General features: G+C 38.6%; 1 protein-coding gene across 2 annotated transcripts in view; it reads left to right on the forward strand.

Annotated features, from left to right (window-relative positions):
* The first annotated feature begins 11,827 nt into the window (after positions 1-11,827).
* PUM3 (pumilio RNA binding family member 3) overlaps positions 11,828-14,505 on the forward strand; it is a 37,582-nt gene continuing 34,904 nt past the window's right edge. Inside the window, exon 1 of one of the 2 annotated variants that reach the window (XM_081264541.1) lies at positions 11,828-12,051. The gene's annotated coding sequence lies outside the window, so the exon portion shown is untranslated. The remainder of the gene's footprint in view (positions 12,052-14,505) is intronic. The other variant, XM_081264540.1, reaches the window with a different exon arrangement.

The raw sequence follows: 14,505 nt of genomic DNA on the forward strand, positions 1-14,505 counted from the left end.
TTATATTTATATATCATTTGTCATATTCTCTAGTAAGTTTAGCTAAGTATGTATATCTATTCTATTTAATATTTAATAGAAATTTACTCATAACCCACAAAAGCATTTTTCAAAGAGACAATACGAAATTCAGTTATTTTAATAATTCAAAAAGATAAGGAAACATTTGTTTTCATTAAATGTTATCTAGTTTGCATAAAAAGGCAAACTGTATTTACAGAAAATTAAAATATGTATGCATCTTTTATTATTTGTACAATTGCCAAAGCTCATTTTCTATTTTCACTCTTCTAACTTTAAGAAATAACCTTTACAGACTAACATTACACGCCATTGAAATCACCCCATGAAACCCACCCATGGTGATTTTGTACTTCTAGATTCAATGCAAGACAATAGAGGGGGAAAAAAGTCTGAAAAAGTGAAATTTGAGAATTATTGACATTACTGTTCCTTTTCAATCTGCTTCATTCCTTTAATAAGTATTAATTCATCACCTACAACATTCCCAACCCTGTGCTAGGCACTAGGGAGACTGAAGCTAAAAAGCTAAATCCCTGTCTTATGAAGCTTGCGTGTTAGTGAGGGAAACAGAAAATAACAAGGTAAGTACACAAGTAAATAATGTCAGATAAAGAAAAGAGCTAAAAAGGAATAAAGCAGAGTAGGGGAAAGAAAGTAATGGGGGACAAAGAAGGATATTTTATCTGATGTAGAGATGCAGAAGCTCCACGTTTTCTATGACTCTAACTACTGGAGTTGGCTGGCTTTCAACAATGACCACATCTTCCATCTTTTTCCTCCACCTCTGGAGGGATAATAAAGAAGAGAAGCAAAGGCCAAATGACTGGGCAGTATTCCTGAGACAGAGTGACTTTGGATAAAGCATAAATGGAGGAGCAAAGAGGTTCCAGGAAGTGGCTTTGGTTTCAGTCAGAAAAGAAGAAAGGGGAGCCTCCAGGAAAAGAATGTGGGAAGGAAACCTTAGCACTTCAGAGGCATGACAAGAACAGAAGGGGGGGGGGAGGAGGAGCTGTGGCTGTGAACAGGAGGGGTTGGGGCCCGAGAGGGATGGAGAGGGAAAGGATGTGTCACATCCCTCTAATTAAGCCATTCCAACCTGGCCAGCTTGAATGAGGCTTTGCTTCCTTCAACTGGCAAAATGAATGACAAATGTCTCAAAAGACAGAATTATAACAATTCTAGTTTAAAGGTCTTACGTGGCTTTTATTCATGATTCTAGAATCCAGAAACTCTGGCAACTTGCACAGGTTTAAAGACTTACAGGGTGCCACATGGTCAGAGGGCATCAATAGACAGAAAACGGAAATGCCCTACAGGAAACAGAAGTGAGGTTGCCAGAGGCTTGCTACGCTATAAAACAGCCTTTGCCTTATTTGAACAAGGGCCACCAGTTGGTTACCTGTGCTGAATGAAGCTTTGAGGCTGTTATTGGCTGAAGCTACACCTTACCCAAGTATGCTCACACCTAGGCTTTCATTTAGTTTACGTATGAAGAAGTTAGGCTGCAGTTAAGTAGGGACCTGTGTCCAGGCATTCTCAGGCCACATTTGATTTAACTTATCCATTAAAAGGCATTGAACGGAGGGTCTTGGAATATTCAAGAGGTCCAAAGACCGAATCCATGAACTGGACAGGGAAGGGAAGGAAGTAGAGAGACAGAGTGCAGAGAGAAGGGGGAAAAATATGTTTTTATTTTCATTAAACTCTAACTAAAATGAAGCAGTTTATCAAATAAAATCATAGGCCACCAACATAATAAACAATTGTAGATATATTGAAATCCTGTCAGAGTTATTTCAAAATTATAATGGACAGGAGGCCTGCCCTTGGGTTTTATTAATTACTGCCTTAGTAAAGATGCACATATATTGCTGACATTTTCTTAAATATTCTAACAACCATGTTTCAGTATGTTTGGCTTTTTTTGTAATTCAATGCGTTCTATTTTATGCATTTAAGAACACAAGGGTGAGAAGGACTTCAGAGGCCTCACCAGACTGCCACAGGCCTTAGAACCCCTGTACTGAACTACTGAGGTGTGGGAAGAACAGAATCCTTCAAGTCATCCTTTGTGGGGGAATCCTGAGAACAGACAGAACTACACTCACCCCTTACCTCTGCGGCTGTAGGCACCTGGCTTTAGAAAAGATAATTATGCCTCACTTTGAATCCTGTGGTTCAGTACTATCAGACATTTCAGGGATAATACTGCCATCTGGTGGCCAATGGTCTTCTTCCTGGACATACTTCTGTTTGTCTTGCAATTAGAAACAGTCGCAGCAAATCACAGTGACATTTCCAGGGTTGGTGAAGAGATCTTCCCCATTTCTTCCTCCTGCTTGTGCTTAGTCTTGTCAATTTCCATATTTCACCGATTCACTGCGTGATAATGCTCAAGCTGGGTTCTGTGGAAACACATTTTTTTATTTATTATTATTCGTTCTTAGAAATGTTCAGCAGGGGGCAGTGGTTGGCAGTATTTGAATTCTGATTATCACAGAATTCTATAATGGGGAAGGTCCCTCTTCCCTCAGAAGAGCATTTTGATTTGTGATGGTGCCTGAATAGTTTCAAAGGCAAGGTGTACACAGATAAGAAGGCTGTGGGGTGTCCATCTCTCTGCCCACTGAAGCCTGAAGGGGAGTTGATGCCAGTAAACTCATGGATCTCCTAACACACTGATCACGGATTTTCTTTCACATTTTGTTCGACTTGCCCTTGATCCGTCAGCGCTGGTGCTGGTTCCTTACCTGGATCCCACTACTTTTCTGTCTCTTCTGGGCCATTTTTCACAACTTATGTTTCCTCCTCCAGATCCAAGCTGCAAGCTTTTTCTCTCAGATTTTTTAAACAACCTCCTTTCCCTCTTCTTCCACCTTGCCCTCTTCACTTCATTCCACATGGCACTCAGAATTATCCTGTCAAAACACACTCAGATCATAAATTTCATATATTCCTTGTCAGAGTAAAATTGAAATTCTTCATAGTATCCTACAAGACACTATGATCAAACCTATGGGTAACTCTTTAATCTCATTGCCTCCTATAGCAACATTGGCCTTCTTCATGTTCTTCAAACAAGTGGGACACACCTGTGCCTCAGGACATTTACACCTGTTCCTGCTGCCTAAAACACTGCTTCTCTAGGTACCAACAGGGCTCACTCTCTCAATTTTAGGCCCAGAACTTTGCATCCCTTCCTTCCCAATTTAATTTTCTCTATAGTACTTAACACCATCTAACATATTATGTTTTTTACTTATTTTTTTGTTGTCTTCCTCCTGCTGCTAGAATATAATCTCCTTGAGATAGAGATTATTGTCTCTTCAGTTGATTGTAGCATCCTTGGTGTCTAAAAAGATGCTAAGTCACAGGGTAGAAAATCAAATGTCTGTTGGTTGAAAGGCTTATATATCCTGCCTTCAGAAGATCATGCTCCACCTGTTGGGTGGACTTCTGTGAGCTCTGCCCTGCCCCCATGGACTCTCTCGGATCATTTTCAAGTATATCCTGGGCAATGTCAGGTTTATCTGATGCTTATAGAGTTAAAGAAAGACCCCCAAATCAAAGTGACCCAAAACTATTTCTCATGTACAGTTTGAGCCAATCTTGGGATGCACCCAGGATCGCCAAAGTGCAAGTTTTGAGTATACAAAATGACAACATTTCTTTAGAATGTCTATAGTTTATCCTTGAGAGATTTTTTATTATTTCTTTAAAACATATTTTTATTTTTAATTGACACATAATTGTACAGTGTAACATTTCGATATATGTACATAATGTGTAATGATCAGAGTAATTGGTATATCCATCACCTCAAACAATTTATTATTTTTATGTGTTTGGAATACCCAGAATCTTCTCTACCAACAATTTTAAATATACAATTAACTGTTGTCCACCATAGCTACCCGACTGTGTTATAGAATGTTGAAAGTCGTTCCTCCTGTGAAACTGAAATCTGTACCCATTAACCCTCCATTCTCTTTCCCTCCTCCCCTCACCCTTCTCAGTCTTTGGTAACCACTATTCTACTATCTATTTCTATGAGATCAACATGTGGCATTTGTCTTTCTGTGCCTGACATTTCTTAACATAATGTCCTTGATATAATGTCTTCAGCTCCTCCATGTTGCTACAAATGGCAGAATGTTTATAGCTGAATAATATTCCATTGTGTATATATACATTTTCTCTACCCAGCATTAAATTGATGGATGCCTTGGCTAATTCCATATCTTGGCTATTGTAAATAGTGCTGCAATGTACATGGAAGTGCAGATGTCTCTTCAGTGTACTAATTTCATTAATTTTGGACATAGACCTAGTAGTGGGATTTCTGGATCATATAGTAGTTCAATTTTGAATTTTATCAGGAAAATCCATACTGTTTTCAATAATGACTGCACCAATTTGCATTCCCACCAATGGTGTGTTAGAGATCCCTTCATCCCACATCTGTGCCACCAGTTATTATTTTTCATCTTTTTTATAATAGCCATTCTAACTGGGATGAGATGTTATCCCATTAGGGGGTTTCTTTTCCCTGATTGAGATGTTGAGCATTTTTCACATACTTGTTGACTATTTGTATATCTTCTTTTGAGAAACGGCTACTTGGGTCAGTAGCCCACTTTTCAATTAGAGAGTTGGCAGTAAGATGGAGTTTTGAGAGTAGATTATTCCCCACCACCTAGAAAGGGGGACTATAATCCATGTGTGGGTACATGAGACACACATGATCCAAAGCGCAAAGTTGCTGTCTGTTGCTAAATTTTTCACCATTGATGGCCTGGGGAACATTGTAAAGGAACTGCTGTAAAGGAACACTCTTGCCAGTGTGACAATTCAGGCATGCGAAAGTTACAGGGTGAGGGATTCAATGCATTTAAGGGCAGTGGAAGTGGATGATTTTCTACATACTGATAATGAGAAGCAGGATGCAGTTTATGACTAAAGTCTAATGGGAGAGCCAGAGGCATTTTTAATAGTTTAGAAATGGAATCCTAACTCCTTCGAAGATAAAGGACAACATGAGGAGCAAGCACAAGAGTTACAGTCATGGAGCTCCAGTTTAAATGCTAAGCCAAAGTAATATGTTGCACTGAGATCAGCATCCTAGTTGGGCAAACTTGAGACTGAAATAGGGAATAGAGAGAATATGGCTCTAATGACTGCCCTGAACACACAGAGCTTTCCCCTCCCTCCTTTACAAGATTTAGACTACCCCCAAATAGGAAGATGTTGCACAGGCTTCTCCCCGCATTGCAAAGCCCTCCCCTGACCAGGTGTTGCCCCCATCAACTTTCCTGGCTGCCAGGCCTGTAACTAGGATTAAATCTCAGTGGCATGCTAGGACTGATGAGGGAGAAAGATAATATACCACAAAGGACTTTCAAGAATTGCCCAGCTTGCATTTTTAAAAGTAGAAGGGTACCCAGGGACTGGATTATAAGGGTGCTCTACCAAGGGTCTGGCAGGTAAAAGTGAACATTCGAGGATACATTGACTTGGGGTTATATTCTAAGGGCATGGATTTAGCACCCTAGGGAGGTCCCTGAAGGATAGGGCAAACACATTGTCATGTGGCTTCCAAAGTCTGATAAAAGCAGTGCCCCAGCGCTGAGCAAGGGTGAGATGCTCGAGTTGCCATCACAGATGGTAAAAGTGAATGAAAAAAATAGATGGAAAATAAGATCAGAAACAGTTCACATTCCTTGGAATGAACAGCAACATTCATTTACAGTTTTGCACTAGGGCTATGTTAGTTCGCCCACCCTCTGTCTTAATATAGTCCAAAGAAATGTGGACCATCTGGACAACCCACAGCATATCACATTGATCTGTTACATCAATAAAGAGATGGCTGGGCTGCAAGAGACCTTGGTAAGAAACATGTGCTTCAGAGGGCAGGAGACAAACTCTATAAAGATTCAGGGATGGGCCACTTCAGTAAAGCTTCTAGGAGTCGTAAGAGATACACACAAAACACAGACATTTTCACATGCTAACACCTATCGAGAAGCGTTCGCTGAGGAGGAGACATTGAATAATTAAGCAGACAAGTCAGCCAGTTGGCATTAGTCAGTCTTCAGAGTTAGGCATGATGGGTACATGAATGTAGTGACCACAATGGTACAAGCAGGGAATGAACAACATAAACTTTCACTTTAACATATCAAATAAAATTGCTGCTTCCTCTAAATGTAGAACCTTCCAACCACAGAAAACAATGCTGAGCCCCTCATATGAAATTATTTTCCAAAGAGACCAACAGGCCACTTGGTGGAAAGTTAATAACATTGTACTCCTTTCATTATGGAAAACACAGCAGTTTCTCCTTGTAGGAACCAAGTGCTGCAAGTATAGGCTTGCCTTTTCTACCCACAGAGTCTCCACCAGCATCAGTATACAGAAGCTCGTGAAATACTTGATCCATAGACATAAAACTTCCAAACAGGGTTTATGCTCACAGCAGAGAAGGTGCAGGAGTGGTCCTATGGGCATAAGATTCACAGGTCATACCTCATATTGCATCACCAGAGGCAGCTGGCCTGGTAGAGCACTGTAGTGGCCTGCTGAAAACACAGCTGAATTTTGAAGACAATAGTCTTCAAAAATGGGTTCTATCTTCCAGAAAATAATAAATAAATCAATATCAGAGGTGTCCTAATAAGCACACATGGGTCTAGGAACTGAGGGATAGATGTAGGAATGGTCCCACTTGCCATCCTCAATGACCCTTAGGAGGAATTTGCTTGCCCAGCATAGATGGGAGGAGTGGACTCTGGCAGCCCTGGGTGTGACCTGCTCCAATCTCCTTTCAAGAGAGATCTGCTGTGAGAGGAACAGCTGACTGGCAGCTTCTACCTGCCATGATTTCCAGCTGCACTGCAGCACTGTACTGAAGCCATATCCTTCCTGGGTTCCTCCCCTCCAATGACTGTGCAGGGGCAGTAGAAGGAGGTCATTCCTAGCCAGTTTGAATATCCTCCTCTCAAAGGAAATCTTTACTCTAGAGTTCCAGGCTGGCCTAGCCAAGACCTTCTGAGAGTTTTACTGTAGTCTGAAGACTTTTTACCACATGTTCCTTTCATCTCTCCCTCCACAGTTGTCAGATGCACATCACAGTCTGAGGCTCTCCCCACTGACTCCTTTCCCCTACCCACTTGTCCTTCATTCGTTTTTCTCACAATGAATCTCTGGGCCTCTTAATTCTGTCTTGGAATCTGCTTTCTGGAGAACTCAAACTGATAAAATGAGTTTGGATAAGTCAGTTAATATTTTTCTTGATCTTAAAAGGAAGAAGTAGGGCCAGGGTTGTGGCCAGTGGTAGAGCACTTGCCTACCATGTGTGCACTGGGTTCAATCCCCAGCACCACATACAAATAAACAAATAAAATAAAGGTATTGTGTCCATCTATAACTAAAAAAAATATTTTTTAAAAAAGGAAGAGGTAAGTTGAGTAGGTAAATAGGTAGGGTTAGGTCATTATGCTAATGACCAAATTAAAATTTCTATACTTTATTTAAAAGCAAAATGGGAAGAATAATTAGAAAAATACTGATTATTCTTTTCATATTTGAAAAGACAAGTTTCTTATTTGTTAGCCTAATAAAATATATCTTAGTTATGCAGTCTTTATTGTTCATAAATTAAGGAAATCACAAGATAAAACTAATTGTTATTTTCCAAAGGAAATCGCTCATATTGAGCCTGAAAGTAAAATTTAAATAAAAAGGTAAGCCGTAAACATGTTAATTGTTCTTGTTCTAGATTACAAAAACAGCTTGTACGTGACTATGACTTTACAAAACCACGGTATGATATAAATGTGCTATGTATAAATGATAATTTGTGAACTTTAAGGGATATTAACTAATTTTTATTTTGTTTCTCTGTTACCTACAATCAGATAAACTTTTATCCTGGTCATACAATTTTTCTGCTGCTCTCAAGCGAGTCACCAAAGAAAGAGTATTAGGGTGAGGTTAATTTTGTGTTCACTAGACAGCAACCAGAACATTACGAATGCTCAATTAATGTTTAGACTATATTAGTGCATTTTTTAGCAAATTTATGGTATTGAAAAAGCATAATGTACCCTATTCAGAAGCAGTTCTTTTTTACTAAGAGAAAAATTGTTGGCAACTGCTCTGTTTCCATGGATTTATCATTCTAATAGATCCTGAAAATAAAACCCAATCTTTGCCAAAAACTTATTTATGCTTTATATCAACAACATGCCCTTTATCTGTGCTTATGCATTTGGGACTAGAAAAACAACCTTAATTAGTTAAAAATACACTAATTAGAACTGATTGTGGGGAGGGGAATATGTGGGAGCTGACACTAACATATTTTGTTTTTACAAAAAATAGAAAATTGCACAAAATTCTAAGGAATTGAAAAAAGAAGCAAACATCTTCCAGAATATATTTGGAAGCATATATTTCAAATTTTCAATATCTAATAGTATTTCATCAATAGGAAACTATAAGCAACAAGAAAGATACAATTATGTCTGAGACATTATACTTACACAAAAAAGTGTATTACACATTTAATTCTTAATTTTAGTGACTGCAATAAAAAGAGGGGTTGTGAGGTTGCAATATTTAATTCCCAAGTTAGTTATAAAATCAAATCAACAACTTTAACCCCATTTTTTAAACAAGTAGCTCTTAATTTTGGCTGCATATTACCAAGACCTGGGGAACTTCCCAAATTCTCAATACCAATACCAATATTTTTACAATCGTAAAAATAATGAGAATTACTAATATCTTTATAAAAAGCATCTACAGGTGATTTGAGATGCTATCAAGATTGAGATCCATCACCTTGGATATTACAGTTATTTTAACTTTTAAACCATGTCTGCTTAAGTTACACATTAAATCTCTGCTGCTGTATGGAAGAATATTTACCAAATGACCTTTAATTTTATCAGAGTACTCTAAAGAGAATGTAATCCAAATTCTTGGTTAATATTATATCTGATGGTCTTTTTATCTTGGAAGTGGCCAGGTGAGCCAGTTCTAGGCACTGAAATAGAAGGAGATCCCTGCTGGGTCTTTTCCTTCTGGAGTGAGGACAGAGCCATATTGGAGGACAAAAAGTAGATTTCATCCCTTTTCTCATTCCCTAGCCCCAATGTCTGATATAAATCCTGAAACCCAGGAGCACATCTGGCAGTCAGAAACCAACAGATGTGATAATGAAAAGTCAACATGTTGAGGATGGTAATTGAAGATAGAAACTGCAAGATCTTGGGACTTTGATAACATTATTGAGTCACTGAATTAGATCAACTACCTTCAGAATTTTTGTTGTGTGAAGAAAGTAATTGCTCTAGCCACTATTAGCTGAACTTTCTATCACTTGTAGTAAAAAGCATTTCTAGTGGATATATCTTGATTCTCTCTACCATGAATCATTCAACATTTACTATTGACTAAGAATCTCATGTATATTATCACTTTGGGGCCATACAACAACCCAAAAGATAAGCATTATTATATCCATTTTATATATGCAAAAACTGAGGTCCACACAAGTCAACTCTATTTTCTGTTACCACACAAATTTAGAATTGTAAGTCAGATCCACTTGCCAATGCTCTTAATTGCATAGCACTAGTACTGTCACTAACTTCTTAGATGTGTATAAATCTAATTACTCTAAATCTAACTGTATTCCACATGCAAGAAGAGCATCTTATGCTTCTAGGAATCCACATAGTGGTCTACATTTAGATCAGTAGATATTTGAATAATTGGTGGGCCTACTGGATTAAAATCAAAATTACAGGATACATCTTCTTTGTGCTATTCTGTAACACTGCAAGACACTTTCTGCTTGCTCCAAACAAACAAAATAACAACCACCTTACCCAAACCAAATTTTTGACAGCACAGAAGACTTGGTAAGAATGTTATTAATAACAACCTAGGACTGTGGGTATATAACTTTTTCTTTTCCCTGGTGAAAGGCAAATAAAAAGTATGTTTTTGGTGTATTATTTTTAAGGGACCCACTTGGGTGTGTCTACGAGGCTAAGGGTGGTACTTTCTGTAGAGTAGAAGACACAAATGTTCCCCCTTCCCAGGATAATGATGTAGGGTGTATTTTGATTTTTAAATTTGTTTTAATTAGTTATACATGACAGTACAATGCATTTATGCACTTTGATATGTCATACATAGATGGGATATGATTTCTTATTTTTCTCAGTGTACATGTTGTAGACCAGAATTTGGTATTTAATGTCCTACACTATTACATTATTTACCCACAGGTACTGCTGGTGGATCTCCTGCAATTTTGTTCCATATTCTCTTCTCTTGAGCACTTACCAAAGAATTAATGGATTAGAAAACACAATCCAGAGGCAGCCATGTTCAGTTTAGTCAGGCTCACAGGATCAATGCTAGTGTTTCCCCTTTTCTCATGAGAAAAGACCTACTTCAAAAATTTTTTGATGAGACTTAAAGTGAAATATAAAGGTACTTGTAACAAAGCAGACAATAAGTACTTATTAAATATCTATTGCTAAGGAGTGGGATAGGTGCCTGGGAAGTAAGCATGACATCTGTCCTTGAAAGCAATCTTGGGGATTGCTTTCATTCAGTCTCAAGCTGAATGAAAGGCAAGAAACAATGAATTGGAAGATAGCAAAATCTTGAGCTCTGTACATCTGGGATCAAATTCCAATGCTTCAATTTTCCAGAATTGAAGCATTGGAACTTGTAGTGAGTTGCATGGTCTCCAAATGATAGGTCCATGTTTTAATCATAAGAACCTGTAAAAGTGGCCTTATTTGGAAAAAATATTTATTTTATATTAAATATTTATTTTATATTAAATTATTGATTTAATATATTATATTAATTTAATTTTATATTAAATAATTAATATTTATTTTATATTAAATATTTTATATTTTTATAAATATAAAATATTTATATTTATTTTTATTTGTATATGAAATTAAGGACTGGGAGTTCATTCTGGATTATTCTGGTAGGCCCTAAATCCAATGAAAGTGTTCTTACAATAGAAAGAGAAGGCACATACACAGAAGAGCGGGCCATTTGAAGACAGATGGAGATGGGGTCATACCACTACAAGCCAATGAAACACCAGAAGCTGAAAGAAAGAATTCACCCCTAATGCTTTCAAAGGTACCTGGCCTCGCCAACAGCTTGATTTCAGAATCCTAGCCTTCAGAACTATTAAGAGAATAAAGTTCTGTTAATCGATACGAATAAGTTTGTTATGTCCGTTTCTTCCTCTGTAAAATAGGGATAATATTCTGTTTTTTTGAAGTAGAAAAGGGATATGCAGGATTCAGACACGAGAATATTTTTAAAATGGCAAGCATTTATAGAGAGCTTTTCAAGTTCATTCACTGTCTTAAGCGTCTTGCATGTGTGATGCATTTCTATTTTATTGATTAGGGAACCAAGCAAAACCAATTAATAATTCGCCCAGAGCCACACAGCTAGAGAATGGGGAAAAGGGGAGGGGGATTACAATTCAAAGCCAACTCCTAAAATAGATACTTTGTCTATACTCGGCGCTGAACTACTCAAAAAAGATGTAAATCAACACACTCTAAAGATTAGATGTTTTAAGATTAGTTCACTGTTCTCAACAGCGTCAGATCGCGTCTTCAACAACCTGTCAGCCCTCGCGAGAATCCCGTATCTTCCCGGGTTACGGACGCGACGGGGTTAATAACGTCACTTTCAGCCTCCACTGACGCGCCCTCCGCCCGACGGATCCTTTCAAGGGCCAAAACCCGTGTGTGGCGCAGCCCTAGCTCCCTGAGATGAGTTGTAACGAAGATGGGCCAATAAAGAGTAGGAATTTTCCTGTTTCCCGCTAAGCTCCACCCCTTAACCCCAGCGCCCAAAGCGGAAGAATACAAAAAGCGGGCCAGGGGGCGGGGCAAGCCGAGGAACCGGAAACGACGGTCGGGAATTGACTAGGCGAGCTGCTTCTACCCCACGTGCAGGGTGAGTGTTGCGGACTCCCGAGTTCTTTTTAGGGGTAGGGGTTCACTTGCTCCGCGCTGGAGTCGGGAGGGTGTCCCTGGACGCCTAGAGAGGGCATAGGTTGCTGACCTCTTGCCCGCTGAGCAGTTTTCTGTGACCCTTTTGTAGGCTGGGAGTTTGGGGATTGCAGAACTTGGAGAGGAGGGCAGGGCTACGAGCTGTCTTCCTACCACGTAACCCTGAGTGCTGATTTAGACTGAAGTAGGCCTGTGATATTTCCCGTCAGCCTTCCGTACCATGTTTGACAGACATCCATTCTGCATTCGATTAGTGCTGGGTGCTGAGGTTACAACCTGAATGTACCGTGACCAGTTGTAGGCGCTGAGGGATAAGGGAGTCTCAAGAAGTTATCCTTAATCCGAGAACTAAAGCAGGACGGGAGACAGCCCTTAGATTTTAGAGTACTTTAAGCAGAGGCAGTTACGGTCTGTCCTTAAATGAGATAGAACAGTGAAACAAGATAAAGTTAGAGGAAGGGTGCATCAGTTTTTGCAAAGCGTTTGTTTCTATACTATTTGTATTCTTGTGTGAAGAAAACATTGGAAGCTTTAAAAAAGCATGACAAGCCTTGGTTTTCATTAGAAAATGTATTTAATTTGGAAGTTCAATGAGGACATTTTTGATGTTCTGCATTTAAGGGTAGTGGTAGCAGAGAGAAATCAGGAGTTAAAGGTATTTTAACGGGGAATTTAAGAGAACTTACTAATGAATTGTGACATGGAAGGGAAAGCAAGATGTCAAGGATAATTGTAAATTTCTTGCTTGAGTTGTGGAATAGATTATGTGTCATTGGCTGAGGTGGGGGGAGAATAGGGGTGGTTTGCAGTGGAAATACAGGAAATTATGTTTTGGAGGTATTATGTATAAGGTGCCTGTGAAACACATGGTCAAAATTGTCAGATAAATAGTTTGATTCACAGATTTGGAGACCAGGAAAAGTTCTTAATGGAGAAATAATTTAGAAGTCCTCAGCATTGAAATCAAGGAGATTGGATGAGATCATCTAAGGTCAAGTGTGGAGATAGTGGGGTTCACGAGGACAAAAGACTTGAGGAATGCCAATATGTAGAGTTTGGATATTAGATGTTTACCACTTTCAAAATACATTGCTGGGCCTACTGAGGGCCGTGAAGAAAAGTTAGTCAGATATCCCTCTACCTCCTGGAAATCTCTGATGCTTGGCTAAGGCAGAATTGGGCTCTCAGCCACTGGCTCCCTTAACACTTGGTATATAATTATATTGCAGCACTTTTAAATACATTGTGTATTGGTTTTTTTTTGCTTTTTGTCTATTAGACCACACAGTGGTCCCCCTGTCCCAGTATTTTTTCAGCCCAACAGCTTTTTAGCAGTGGTTTGTAGGTATTCAATAAGTTTCTGTAGAGGAAAAGTAGAACATCCATGAATAAATTTAAAGTGTTAAATTTTGAAAAGGCCATAAAATGTGGCCATAAAATGTATATCCATAGAATAAAAAGGAAAATGATAAAGGAAAGAGGGGAAACCATATGAAGAATGTATAGGTAAATGTCATTTAAGCTGGATTTGTAGGATGGGTAGGGATTCTGTTCATAGAAAGAATTCCTTTTAAGTTCTGATCCTGAAAAAGAATTGGGAATAAATTTGGTTCTTGTGTAGTATTGGGGGTGAATTAGAACTAAATTTTGAGTAGTTATGAATGCCAGTTTGAGACTTTTTTTCCTTGTAAGCAGTGGGAAATTTTCAAGCTATGCAAGTATTGAAATGTTATGAAATCAGTGTATTAGTGGAAGATTAATCAAGAAACAGAGTGAATTCGGCAGATTGGATATAAGGGCAAAACAGTATAAGCAAGAGAGATCAAAAGTCTAAATGGGGTAATAGAGGGAAAGAGGAAAAGGCATAATTATGAGAGGCACTGGAATGTGATTGGTTATAAAGTACAACACTCAAATGTATTTTGCTAAATGAAAGAAGCAAGACCCAAAAGGTTACATATTATTTGATTTCATTTGTATGACATTTTAGAAAAGACAAAACAGATGAAGGACCAATTAGTAGCAGCCAAGGAAGGGGGCAGGTGTTGATTACAGAGTGGCTGTACAGGGCACTTTTATAGAGTGATGAAACTGTTCTGTATGGTACTGTGATGCATGGCTCTATCCATTTGTTAAAACCCCCAGAAATGTACACTAAAAAAGTGAACTTGAGGGCTGGTGTTGTAGCTCAGTGGTAGGGCGCTTACCTTGCATGCTTGAGGCCCTGGGTTTAGTTCCCAGCACCACATAAAAATAAACAAATAAAAATAAAGATATTGTGTCAATCTACAGCTAAAAAAAAAGTGAACTTGACTATCTGGAGGGTTAACAAATCAACTGGCATTTCTGGGGTGGAATGCAGATAATGAGAAATGAATTTTATTATAAACCTATAATG

This window comes from Spermophilus citellus (assembly GCF_964194105.1).
Source record: "Spermophilus citellus genome assembly, chromosome: 2".
Classification (NCBI taxonomy): Eukaryota; Metazoa; Chordata; class Mammalia; order Rodentia; family Sciuridae; genus Spermophilus; species Spermophilus citellus.